The sequence below is a fragment of the Triturus cristatus genome, chromosome 5_2, assembly GCF_964204655.1.
Source record: "Triturus cristatus chromosome 5_2, aTriCri1.1, whole genome shotgun sequence".
NCBI classification, from domain to species: domain Eukaryota; kingdom Metazoa; phylum Chordata; class Amphibia; order Caudata; family Salamandridae; genus Triturus; species Triturus cristatus.
Genome location: NC_140588.1, coordinates 14,604,861 through 14,618,774, shown reverse-complemented (window position 1 = coordinate 14,618,774; position 13,914 = coordinate 14,604,861). Strand labels below are relative to the sequence as shown.

At 47.7% G+C, this 13,914-nt stretch overlaps 1 protein-coding gene across 12 annotated transcripts in view; it reads right to left on the bottom strand.

The window, feature by feature from the left end:
• Nucleotides 1-13,914, bottom strand: part of CTNND2 (catenin delta 2) — a 3,222,299-nt gene that overhangs the window by 2,172,017 nt on the left and 1,036,368 nt on the right. The gene's annotated exons all lie outside the window — the stretch shown is intronic.

Below are 13,914 nucleotides of genomic sequence, written 5' to 3'. Positions count from 1 at the left end.
GCACAGAGTTACACTTTGCAAAATACTTGGATTCAGCGTCACCAAAGTGGCTTGAGTATTTACATGCAAATGCACTTGTGAAAACAACTAATGAAAAGACTAGCCATTGCCGTGAAGGTCTGACTGATGTGAAGCGTGCAGTTTCTCACCAGATTGTAGCTGCTACAAAAGATCTACATAATGAATGGTGCCAAAACTTTCATCAGAGAGATGCTGTGAAATGGAAAGGCCTGTTCCAAATGATTCTGGCAAAGACTGTTGTGAAATGTGGTGGCCTTCCAAATTGGGTGCATGCCTCTCACACACGTATGGTCCTGTGTCCCTCTGATAAAACAGCTCCTCTTCAAGAAAAAATGCCAGCAGTGGTCAAAAGTCCACAGAAGAGGGTCAGTCAAGCTGTAAGGGAACACACAGAGTTTGAAGCAGCACTAGAAAAAACTGAGGTGGCACTGGAAAATCAAAAAGTGGAAACTGACTCAGATGAAAGCAGTATCCAAAGGGTGAAAGAGTCAGATGTAGCCTCTGAAGAAGAAATTAGTGCTGTGGGCCTACGAGTGGAGGTAGGAAAAAGCTGGCTGAAAGGGAAACCAAAAAATTTGCAGTGGTCCCTTGAAAAATCATTTGCACCCATAGCTGAAACATCTGAATCTAATCAAAGTGAAAATAAAAGTGAAAGGCTTGGATTGGAAAAGTGCACGGAACTGATGGTGCTCTGTCAACGTTTTTCAGCACCTGAGTGGTCAAATTGCATGGAAAAAGTAAAGGATGCCACACTGTATGAGCCACCCTGAAGGCAAGCAGGTGACAAGGAGCCAAAATGTGCTGAAACAAATAAATGAGAACTGTCAAACTGTTCCAAGAAGCTACTTACAGAAATCTGCACAACAACATTTGAGCTTGGCCATATATGATTCGCTTACAGACCAAATTTGTGTGGCCTTAGAAATAGAGGTGACATTGTTATATGCTCAGCTTTTGTAATAACCAGTGATAAAGAACATACTAATTTAGTAGGGTTTTCTTTGAGACACCTGTGTACTAAAGATGAGTAGTAATATTTTAGGTAGAGAAAAACATATTTGACTCAACTAATGATGTGGTTTTTTTTTTTAAAACAAATGTAACATGTGAAATTAAATTAGTGTGATAAATTTCGAAATCATTTAAGGTACATTGATTTGATATTTATCAAAAGCGTGAATTGATGGAGCTTAGATTTCACCTATAAAATGTATGCATTATTATATGACAAAAAGCTGCCGACATGAGTTTTATAATGGCACACAGATTGTGGAAAAGCAAGTTGAGATCATAATGCTTCAGTTTGGAGGTGCTTTCATGTGAAAACATGCTTAATTAGTTGAACAGACATGCTTATATGTGATTAATCCATATGTAATCTCACTATAGAATGCACATTAATTTAGAAAATGTATTTGTACTTTTAAAATGGCATCATGTATTTTTGCAAGAGTAGAAATGTGCTGAATTGTGTTTCACAGTGTAGAAAACCATGTGATTTTAGTTTGCTTTAGTGGACTAAATTGAAACATTAGTTTGGAATGTGCTCCTCTTTCTCTAGCAACTTTCAATGAACGGGCCCTGATAAAAACTCTTGCCTACAGCTTCCTTCGACCTTCAAAATGTTGCATATTTTTGTAGCCTGTTTAAACGTGGAGAGAAGAACACACTTTTTTTTCATAAATCACACAACTGAAATTTGAACAGGAACAAGCCTGATTAATGACGTATCCAGTCAGCCCATGGGGAGATGATATGTCTTGAAGTTCTGATTGGACCAGCTATGAGGACTGAGCACGTGAACTTTTACTTGAAATATGGCTTACAAGTGGGAGGAGTGCCTTTTTGGCTTGCTTTTTGCCTCTCCTTTTTTCATTTTTCTGAGGGCCAGGCCCAGTTTCTGTGCTGCGTTACAACAAACAAATGATGGACGGAATGCTGACAATGCATACATTCTCCCCCAGTCAAGAGATCTGGGTTAAATCCATCGTTCTTTTGCCCACTACACCACCCCAGTTCAGACATGGCCATATGCAAATCAGTCTTGACCCTGTGCCTCATGGGAACAGTCCAGCCCGAACTGCCAAGCCATGTCTTCCCTGGACCGGAATCAAGCATCCTAGGACCGGTTTCTGGCTATCAGCCGTCATCAGCCAGGGTAGCTTGACTCCAGTGGCGTAGTGAGCACGGGTCCCACGTCTGGGAATACCCATCCCACTTAGGGCGAAAAGCGTTACAACAAACAAATGATGGACGGAATGCTGACAATGCATACATTCTCCCCCAGTCAAGAGATCTGGGTTAAATCCATCGTTCTTTTGCCCACTACACCACCCCAGTTCAGACATGGCCATATGCAAATCAGTCTTGACCCTGTGCCTCATGGGAACAGTCCAGCCCGAACTGCCAAGCCATGTCTTCCCTGGACCGGAATCAAGCATCCTAGGACCGGTTTCTGGCTATCAGCCGTCATCAGCCAGGGTAGCTTGACTCCAGTGGCGTAGTGAGCACGGGTCCCACGTCTGGGAATACCCATCCCACTTAGGGCGAAAAGCGTTACAACAAACAAATGATGGACGGAATGCTGACAATGCATACATTCTCCCCCAGTCAAGAGATCTGGGTTAAATCCATCGTTCTTTTGCCCACTACACCACCCCAGTTCAGACATGGCCATATGCAAATCAGTCTTGACCCTGTGCCTCATGGGAACAGTCCAGCCCGAACTGCCAAGCCATGTCTTCCCTGGACCGGAATCAAGCATCCTAGGACCGGTTTCTGGCTATCAGCCGTCATCAGCCAGGGTAGCTTGACTCCAGTGGCGTAGTGAGCACGGGTCCCACGTCTGGGAATACCCATCCCACTTAGGGCGAAAAGCGTTACAACAAACAAATGATGGACGGAATGCTGACAATGCATACATTCTCCCCCAGTCAAGAGATCTGGGTTAAATCCATCGTTCTTTTGCCCACTACACCACCCCAGTTCAGACATGGCCATATGCAAATCAGTCTTGACCCTGTGCCACATGGGAACAGTCCAGCCCGAACTGCCAAGCCATGTCTTCCCTGGACCGGAATCAAGCATCCTAGGACCGGTTTCTGGCTATCAGCCGTCATCAGCCAGGGTAGCTTGACTCCAGTGGCGTAGTGAGCACGGGTCCCACGTCTGGGAATACCCATCCCACTTAGGGCGAAAAGCGTTACAACAAACAAATGATGGACGGAATGCTGACAATGCATACATTCTCCCCCAGTCAAGAGATCTGGGTTAAATCCATCGTTCTTTTGCCCACTACACCACCCCAGTTCAGACATGGCCATATGCAAATCAGTCTTGACCCTGTGCCTCATGGGAACAGTCCAGCCCGAACTGCCAAGCCATGTCTTCCCTGGACCGGAATCAAGCATCCTAGGACCGGTTTCTGGCTATCAGCCGTCATCAGCCAGGGTAGCTTGACTCCAGTGGCGTAGTGAGCACGGGTCCCACGTCTGGGAATACCCATCCCACTTAGGGCGAAAAGCGTTACAACAAACAAATGATGGACGGAATGCTGACAATGCATACATTCTCCCCCAGTCAAGAGATCTGGGTTAAATCCATCGTTCTTTTGCCCACTACACCACCCCAGTTCAGACATGGCCATATGCAAATCAGTCTTGACCCTGTGCCTCATGGGAACAGTCCAGCCCGAACTGCCAAGCCATGTCTTCCCTGGACCGGAATCAAGCATCCTAGGACCGGTTTCTGGCTATCAGCCGTCATCAGCCAGGGTAGCTTGACTCCAGTGGCGTAGTGAGCACGGGTCCCACGTCTGGGAATACCCATCCCACTTAGGGCGAAAAGCGTTACAACAAACAAATGATGGACGGAATGCTGACAATGCATACATTCTCCCCCAGTCAAGAGATCTGGGTTAAATCCATCGTTCTTTTGCCCACTACACCACCCCAGTTCAGACATGGCCATATGCAAATCAGTCTTGACCCTGTGCCTCATGGGAACAGTCCAGCCCGAACTGCCAAGCCATGTCTTCCCTGGACCGGAATCAAGCATCCTAGGACCGGTTTCTGGCTATCAGCCGTCATCAGCCAGGGTAGCTTGACTCCAGTGGCGTAGTGAGCACGGGTCCCACGTCTGGGAATACCCATCCCACTTAGGGCGAAAAGCGTTACAACAAACAAATGATGGACGGAATGCTGACAATGCATACATTCTCCCCCAGTCAAGAGATCTGGGTTAAATCCATCGTTCTTTTGCCCACTACACCACCCCAGTTCAGACATGGCCATATGCAAATCAGTCTTGACCCTGTGCCTCATGGGAACAGTCCAGCCCGAACTGCCAAGCCATGTCTTCCCTGGACCGGAATCAAGCATCCTAGGACCGGTTTCTGGCTATCAGCCGTCATCAGCCAGGGTAGCTTGACTCCAGTGGCGTAGTGAGCACGGGTCCCACGTCTGGGAATACCCATCCCACTTAGGGCGAAAAGCGTTACAACAAACAAATGAAGGACGGAATGCTGACAATGCATACATTCTCCCCCAGTCAAGAGATCTGGGTTAAATCCATCGTTCTTTTGCCCACTACACCACCCCAGTTCAGACATGGCCATATGCAAATCAGTCTTGACCCTGTGCCTCATGGGAACAGTCCAGCCCGAACTGCCAAGCCATGTCTTCCCTGGACCGGAATCAAGCATCCTAGGACCGGTTTCTGGCTATCAGCCGTCATCAGCCAGGGTAGCTTGACTCCAGTGGCGTAGTGAGCACGGGTCCCACGTCTGGGAATACCCATCCCACTTAGGGCGAAAAGCGTTACAACAAACAAATGATGGACGGAATGCTGACAACAAACAATGCTGGACACAGAGACAGGGAGGGGCTGCATTCTGTGGGGGCTATGGTACAGCTTGAGACAGAGACACAGACTAGCACAGCGAAGCAGAGGCAGAGGGAAAGAGCTGAAAGGATCAGAACAGATTTAGATTTTAGGTGCTAAACTGCATTTATTTCTCTTTATGGGATATTTTTGCCATTATTAATTATTGATTAACCTTGTAAGACTTACTCTTTTTCTTAGAAATTCTTTAAGAGTTTTGACTGACAATTTGCACCACATTTCCCTTCCTATATGTGATGCTTATATGCAGACTGTAATATGTTCTGTATTAATGTTATTTTTCCTATTTTTCAATTCTGTAACCTGATTGATATTTGACTAATGAATAAAGAGTCAGAGAACCTTAACTTTTGACTTAAATAAAAACATTTAAAATAACTCACCACTCTCATTATTGCCTCCAATATTGTTTGCATTTAATTCTTATATATATGTCAAGTCTCCTGTTTGGTGAAACACGGTCATCAAAAGATCCATCATTTTTCACCCTTTACAGCGGTAAACCATAGGTGATGTGGGTTTGAATAGGGAAAATACCAGGTAATTACCGCTGGATCAAATGTCCCCGCCCTGCCTCGAAGGTCAGGAATCTTGGAGTCATGTTTGATGACAAGCTTAATTTTTAAGCGCATGTCAATAGTCTAACGCCTGTCAGTTTTTTCCTATTAAAGACCTTACGTAAGATTTTTCCTTTTATTCCTCCCAAACTACAGAAGACAGTAATGGTCCCTCTTCTTGTCCAAACTGGACTATTGTAATGCGCTGTTCTTGGGTATAGACAAAGTCCAGATAAAAAAAACTGCAATCGTTACAGAATACCACAGCACGATTACTCTTGAACCTTCCCAAGGGCCATCCTACGTCTCAGGGTATCAGGGCGTTACACTGGCTCCCTATACAACAGCGAATATAATTTAAGGCTCTCTGCCTGGTGCACAAGGCACGTTATGGAGGGGGCTCAGAAGACATTCAGGAAATGTTCAGGCTCTATACCCCCTCCCGAAATCTCCGATCAGCCAGTCTCGGCTTGATTTGCACCCCCAAGACTCGAAGAGCAAGATGGAGTGGTAGAACTTTGTCCAGTTGTGCAGCAAAGATGTGGAACAAAATGTCAGTGGCTCTGAGACTTCAATCCAATCTATTACTCTTCAGGAAGGCTTTGAAAACTCGGCTGTCTACAGCCGAGCAGACTTAGCCTAGTCTCAGCTCTTCGCTTACACACACCAGCGCCAAGACGCCTCGGCATTCGAGCGCTTAATAAGCTTTATATCATCATTATCATTCTTTATTTTTCCGTTTGGCAAATGTCTAATTTTCTTCTTCTAAATTGGTATTGCAATAACATATTTCTCTATATATCACTGCTTAAAGCACTGTGCTATCCCTTGGTATCATGCCTGTAGAGTACAAAGACTGAATGAATAAGCATATAAGTAAAGAAATGCAGTATCTCACAGTCTGAAACCAGTACATGTCTTTCAACAGCTTATATATAGCGGAGTCTGTGTTGTTTTGTTTCATGCCAAGTGAAATGAGACTGGCACAGCACACATCCATGCATGTACGTATGTTGAGGGCGGCTCCGATAAGCTGCATGTGCCAGACACAAGGGTCAACAGTTAATTGCGCAGAAACTGGGGTGCCAGCCAGAGCGTCATGTGGCAAGACACGAGTCTGCCCAGCAGGTGCTCGGTGTGGCAAGACTTGTGAATCTGCTGTTCCATTACCAGTGGCAGTAGAGAAGGGGTGGTACACTGCACATGCGTGCCCCGTTCGCCCCACGCGCCTGCACTTTCGCAACGCAGATCGTGTTGAAGTGTGCGCAAAGGTGAGAGCTGCGGCCAGAGACGAGCAGGTGCTGGCTGTGGAGAGGTATCGCAAGTGTGCTATAAGCGGCTGGGGAGACGTGAGAAGGGCCCCGTGAGGGCGCAGCTGCAAAGGCCCGAGTCGAGAGAGGAGCGGCAGGCCGGGAAGAACCGCGGGCCCGCCGCATGACGCGCGCATGCTCATAAGCTTATGCATGCTCCTGGGCCCAGCTGCATATGACGCATGAGCCGACAGTCTGCCCACGGAAGAGGGTGACCTGGCTGACTGCCGTGTGGGGCAAATGTGAGCTGCGGAGAGCACTCAAGATCCTGGAGGGTGTGGGGGGGGCGTTGTGAATACCCCACACTCCTGGTGAAGTGGCTGGTACAGACTGCAGGACTGTGTGAGCCCACAGCCTGGACGGAACTGGGTGTGAGTAAGCGATGCGTGGGCAAGAGGCATGAGGATCAAGGGTGTGAGCGCGCAGGAGGCCCAAAGGACCACCCAGACAGACGGGTCGGGAGCAGGAGACAGTCAGTCCCATATCAGAATGAGCACACCCCAGGCGCAGGCTGCTGCACCGGAAGAAGGGTGAGACAGCCAGATCGTCCAGTTCCCGCATGGCGGTGACAGCACGTCCGCCATTCAGTCAGTTGGCGGACCCAGCCACGGCGGCACCCTGATGGCGAAAGTGGATCGGCCAGTTAGAAAATTATTTTGTGGCCAACAGAGAGACCGATAATGCCGTGAAGCGATCAACCATGCTCCTCATGGGAGGAGATGAGCTCTGTGACCTGTTTCAGGACCTGCCCGACACGGGTGACGGCAACGATTACGACAAGGCCGTGAGGCCGCTGGACAAGCATTTCGACCCACAGGTCAACCCAGACTTTGAACATTTAAAATTACGCCAGGCCAAGCAGAGGGAGGATGAATCCATCGACACGTTCTTCGCGCAGTTGAGAAAATTGGCAAGTTCTTGAGTAGGCATTTGACCGGATGTTTGAAACCAGAGCACAGCTGATCGTGGGCTGCAAGTCACTGGAGTTGTGCAAGTTGATTCTGCGGCAACCGGGAATATCACTGGACGATATCCTCATCCTTGGAAGATCCCACAAGTTGGCAGATGTGAGGGCCGGGGAGATGGAGTCGGCGTTGGCAAGAAGTCCTGCAAATCAGCAACCCATCTACCCCACTCCCATCAAGGAGGAACGTGTGGAAGCCATAAAGAAGTCATACAGCAGAGGCGGGGGCAGCCCTGGAGGAGCCGGGGAGCGTCCAGGAAAACCACGCTGCTGGAACTGTGGGCTGGTAAGCCACTCTCAGGAGGGATGTCCTGCGCAGGGCAAGCAATGCCTATGATGCAACAAATATGGACACTTCGCGAAGATGTGCATGGGCGCGGCCCACGCTGGAGCGAATCGCAACAGAGGTCCAAAGCCACAACAGAGTGTGAAGACCGCGCAAGAAGTGGGAGACATGAACAGCCGATGCCAGAAGATCCACATCACCGAGGACGAAGAAGATGATGAAGTATTCGTAGGGTCTAATATACGAGGTGTCAACACCAGCAGGAGGCCACCGCCTGTGTGTCAAATATGGATTGGAGACAATAACGTAAAGGCCTTGATCGACACAGGGGCATCGGTGAACATCCTCGATGCCGACCAGTATGAAGCGTTGAAACCCAAGCCACTCCTGCTTCCGATGAAGGCCAAGATATTCACCTATGGCGGAGATGTCCCAATACCCTTACAACGGGTGATAGAGGTGGAAAACAGGCACGGGAAACGGTGCACCTACACCCAATTTCACGTGACATGTGATCGGGCTGGTTCGATTTTAGGCTGTCACTCAGCAGAAGACATGGGTCTTGTAATGTTTGCCAAGCATATACATCAGTCACTGGTAGATGCAATCCTGAATGAATTCCTGGAGGTGTTTCGGGGTCTGGGGTGCCTAAAAGGAGTAGAAGTACAACTCCATATTGAAGACACCGTCAAGCCTGTGGCCCTGAGACATAGGAGAGTACCGTTCCATCTGCGTCCCCTGGTAGAGGCTGAACTGGATCGACTAGAAAAGGACGGAGTAATCAAGAAGGTGTCCGGGCCAACTCCATGTGTGTCATCGTTGGTGATGACAACAAAGCCCAAACAACCAGGTGCGATCTGCCTCTGTGTGGACATGAGACTCCCGAATAAGGCGATTAAAAGGGAAAGGCACACCACGCCCACCATAGATGAGATTGTGGCTGATATCAATGAGGCACAATGGTTCTCGAAGGAAGACCTGAATTCAGGATATCATCAGTTGGTGTTGGCGGAGAAAAGTCGATATATCACCACTTTCTCGACTAATGTGGGACTCAAGTGATTCAAACGTAGCTTTGGAGTCTCATCGGCGGCAGAAGTGTTTCAAGATGCAGTGAGAGAAGCCCTATCTGGGTTGGTGGGCGTGATAAATGTCAGTGATGACATTCTAATCTTCTCCAATTCTCTGGAAAACCACCACACGCGACTCCGAGACACGTTGAGGAGGCTGGTAGAACAAGGACTAATGCTACACAGGCCAAGTGTGAGTTCTATTCCAAGTAAGTTGAAATTTTTGGATACCGATTGTCAGCGAAAGGCTTGCAAGTAGACCCAGCTAAAGTCGAAGCCATCCGAGCGGCAGTGATTCCACAATCCCAGTTGGAGGTCCGGAGCTTCTTGGGAATGGCAAACTACTGTGGCAGATTGATTCCTCACCTTGCCACTTTCTCTGAGCCGCTTAGAAAACTCACAAAGAAGGTTGTGGGTAGCAGTGGTCCAGTGAGGAAGCCAAAGCATTCAATGACATCAAGAAAGCGTTACTGCAGGGAGCCACGGTGGCCTATTTCAAACCAGGACACGCCACGGAACTTTTAGTGGATGCTAGTCCGGTAGGACTGGGGGCAGTACTCCTACAGAGAGATCAACATGAAGAATGGGTGACTATTGCTTACACCAGTCGGGCATTGACCGCAGTGGAGAGCAGATACGAGCAGATTGAACGTGATGCACTCGCCATCCGGTCGGCATGTCAGCACTTCGACATTTACTTGTGTGGCCACAGCTTCACAGTGGTCACCGACCACAAGCCTCTGGTGCCGCTGTTTGGGGGCACTGCTCGGAACAGACCACCCCGTATCGAATGGTGGGCAGTGCAGATTCAGCACTACAAATTCAACATGGTATACCGTCCAGGCATCAACAACCCGGCAGACTATTTGTCACGACACCCGTTGGCCATCGGCCCAGGAACACAGGGTGAAGTGGACGAAGGCACCGAATCCTTTGTAAAGCAGATCGTGGAAGATGCCTGCCCACAAGCATAGTCGGTGGAGGAAGTCCAGGAAGCTACCAAAGAGGACATATGTTTGCAAGCAGTAAAGCAGACGCTGCAAAGCCACCAGTGGAAGTTCTTGCTTCAGGGATCCAGTGGTTTAACTAATGAAGAGAAAGAGTAACAGCAAGGTCTGTGGAGATGCCGGGAGGAACTGAGCGAAGGGTGCGAGAGAATCATACTCCGAGGTACGAAAATGGTGATTCCGGCCAGGCTGTGGAGAAGAACGGTGGAATTAGCGCACCAGGGACATCAGGGAGTGTAGAAGACAAAAGCAAGACTGCGAGCTAAGGTCTGGTTCCCAGGGATGGACAGGATGGTGGAGTAAAAGGTTAGAAGATGCCACGCGTGCCTGATCACGGGCGCCAAAACCCCTGCCATGCCAGTCGTCACCAAAGCACCCAGCCTGGCACCGTGGAACAACGCGAGCCTGGATTTTGGCAGCTTCCCGGACGGGAGACACACGGTGGTGATGGTGGACAGCCATTCCAAGTTTCCGGTGATGGAGGTAGTAGCGTCAACAGCTTTTGAGTGCATCAAACCCATACTTGAAAAAACCTTTGCACTCCTTGGGATGCCGGAAGAGATACAAACTGACAATGGGCCTCCGTTCAAAGGAGTTCCGAGAGTATCGAGAGTATCCGAGTGTGAACAACATCTGACATCTGACACCGCAGAATAACACCTCAGTGGCCTCAAGCCAATAGGGATGTTGAAAGGTTTATGAGAACTCTCAACAAAGCACTGAGGATTGGAGTGGACCAGTCGGAGGATTTGGAAGGATATTTGCACCGTTTTCTACGGGCGTATCGCCAGACTCCCCACTGCACCACCCAATGTGCGCCCAGCGACCTAATCATGCAGCGAGCCATGAGGGATGTAATTCCCACCAGTGAAAGATGGTCACCATCTGTACTGGATCCGGTACGTACCCAAGCGAGTAGACAGAACACCAACGACAAAGCCAGTCAGAGAAGGAGAGCCCGACCCACAGTGATCTGAAAGGGAGATTATGTCGTTGTCAAGGATAGACACCCTGGGTAAAAATTTCGAACACCGTTTGAACGAGATCTGTGGGAGGTGGTGCAAGTGAAAGGATCCATGATCACGGCGAAAAGAGGATCCCAACAGGTGGTGCGGAACGCATCGTGGTTCAAAAAGGCCACCCTTCTGGTGGCGGAGCTGGAAGCAAAGGAGAACGGAGAATTTGAGGGGGCCAGAGGATCTCAGGGTATGGCAGCTTCAAGAAGTCCTGAGCCAGTGGCCGTTGCACAGAGGGATGAAGAACCAGTAAGTCAGACGCTGGTGGGGAGTGAAGGAGCTGGAGAGGGAACAGAGGAGAGTCCAAAAATCCAGGGTGGACAGCGTTACCAGCTGAGAAGAAATCCCCAACCCAGCACTCGCCTGAAAGACTTTGTGTGCCACGCAACAAACAAACTGTGAGCAGCAGTAATGACAGTGCAGACGCTGCACCGTTTGTTATGTTAGTTTATTTTGTTAGATGATTGTTTTAGTTTGTTGTTTTGATCTCCCATTGGTTAGATGGGATGTAGTGAGCCACTCGGCTGATCCCCTACACTGTTGCAAACAACTCCCTGGGCCGGGCGTGGACCAGGGAGTATAAATAAAGGTGACATCAGGGCACGTGACTGGCGGCGCATAACACCAGCAAGGTGGTTGTGTCCCTCATTTGCAGTGCTGTAATTATATAGGCCCGCGCCCCCATTTGTACATGCATACCCTCCCTTACCTCCAGGGTTAAGTCACCAGCGAATGCCCCCTAGGTACCGTGGTACCAGATCACAGCGTAGAGTTTGAAAATTTGACTAATACACACAAAAACGTTGATCACCATATATTTCAGAGGTTTGGTAATTTTTATGCCTTCCAGTTTTCAGGTGCGCAAAATTGTCACAGGGGCTGCGCTCACATTGTTGTGCAAGGGCGACTTTTTTCTGTTGGAAAAGCGTGCACTGGTATTTCACAATACTACACTCACAATTAACTCTGTTTGTGTGCATTAATGGACGAGTAGTGTTGTGCATTGATTCGTCCATCTCTTTGTGTAAGTGTGCAAAGCCTATATTGGTTGCTTTTCCACAAATTAAGCACGATCAGCCCTGGCTGCTCTGCAAAGGAGTTCTAGCATCCAGTAATCTTTCTGGGCCAGAGTTTCTTTGTGCGCATCAGTGAATGGCTTGTATTGATATGAACAGGTGGCAGCATGTTGATCACTTCAGGCATATTTTGAGACTGAACCCGCATATTGGATGAAGATCGTGTATCGTACTATACCCGATACATTTTGATGAGAATGGTTAATGCCTACGGCACAATTTATCTGGCCTTGGTTTTCTGGTTTAAAGTGTGACTAAAATTGAGAAGGGAATCTTTGCGTAGTTCATGTGTAGTGAAACTAGCCAGACCCATTTTTGTATTTTTATATTCTTCATGCAATGATAGTAAGTAGCCTGGACCTACCTTTGACTTTTTGAGTATACAGTTATTGCAAAAAACATCAAAATACTTTTCTCCTCAAATAATGTGGTCGTATTTGTAAACATTTGTGGTAGAGTCACTGTCACCACACCATCCACATGGGTCCCCAGTGACGTGTCATTACTAGTTTAAATGGCTGAGTCATACAAAGATGAGGCTCACACGTCGGGAAAATGACATTTCACCTATGCCAGAAACAATCCTCAACTTGCCATGTCAGCATAGTAAATAGCCTAGCATGCTCACGTGCATAGCATGTTTGTCTACCCCGGTAAACACGTCAGCCTAGTGTGGGCACCTGTTTAAATGACCTGCATTGTAAGTAAGTAAACTTTATTTAGATATAAAAATATCCTTAAAAGAACACCTCAAAGATACACAGCAATACATTTTAAAAACAGAACCTTAGCATAAAAACAGTAGTTGATAGAAACTTCAAATTACAATAAAAAAACTTCACCGATATATCAATGGAATGAAGACTTAGTGTGCAAAGTGCAATGACCAGTATAACGTTTAAAGTGCATTTAAATTCAAGTATTTGACAAAGACCGTGAATACAGTCCATGGACCATAAGATGACAGCCAATTGTGCAAAGCAACAGTCAGATAAGAAAGTGTTAGCAGCATTTGAGAAATCACAAAATAAAATGAAGTAGCTCTTAAAAAAGCATAAAAACAAACCAACCCGTTACTGCTTAAGAGAGCGGTAGGCATGTCGTAAAAGAATTGTAAAAGCAATATTTAAACCTGTGTTTTCTGGCATTAATGCTGCAATAATTGCTTGTCTGCACGTTCGGATTCCCAGCCTGTTCCACTCAGTTTTCAGTTTGCGTCTACGTTGTGACAGTAAATAGCCTAGCATGCTCACGTGCATAGCATGTTTGTCTACACCGGTAAACACGTCAGCCTAGTGTGGGCACCTGTTTAAATGACCTGCATTGTTTTTAGGTGGATGGTTGCAAAAGTGTTTTGATGGTCTCTGGAATGACTGGAGTTCTCTTCCTAGTTCACAAAACCGGGATATTTATCATCTAGTGACAATCAAGGTGCGCTGACATATCCGTCAAACAACGGGAGAAACACCGTCTTTCTAACCACTTCTATATAAGGGATGACGCCTTGTCTCGTGTCAATCCCGGGTGTGGCTCTCGGGCACTTCCTCCGTCTGCTTTTAGTTGTTTAAGAGGACTCTTGATTGTTACAGGGCATCAGAATAATAGGAACAACGCAGATCTCTTCACTTCTACCTGGGGGCTTCGGCTACTGAAAACAGTCAACATTTCACAGTAAAGGGGAAAATGAGTTACTCTGTGTCAGACA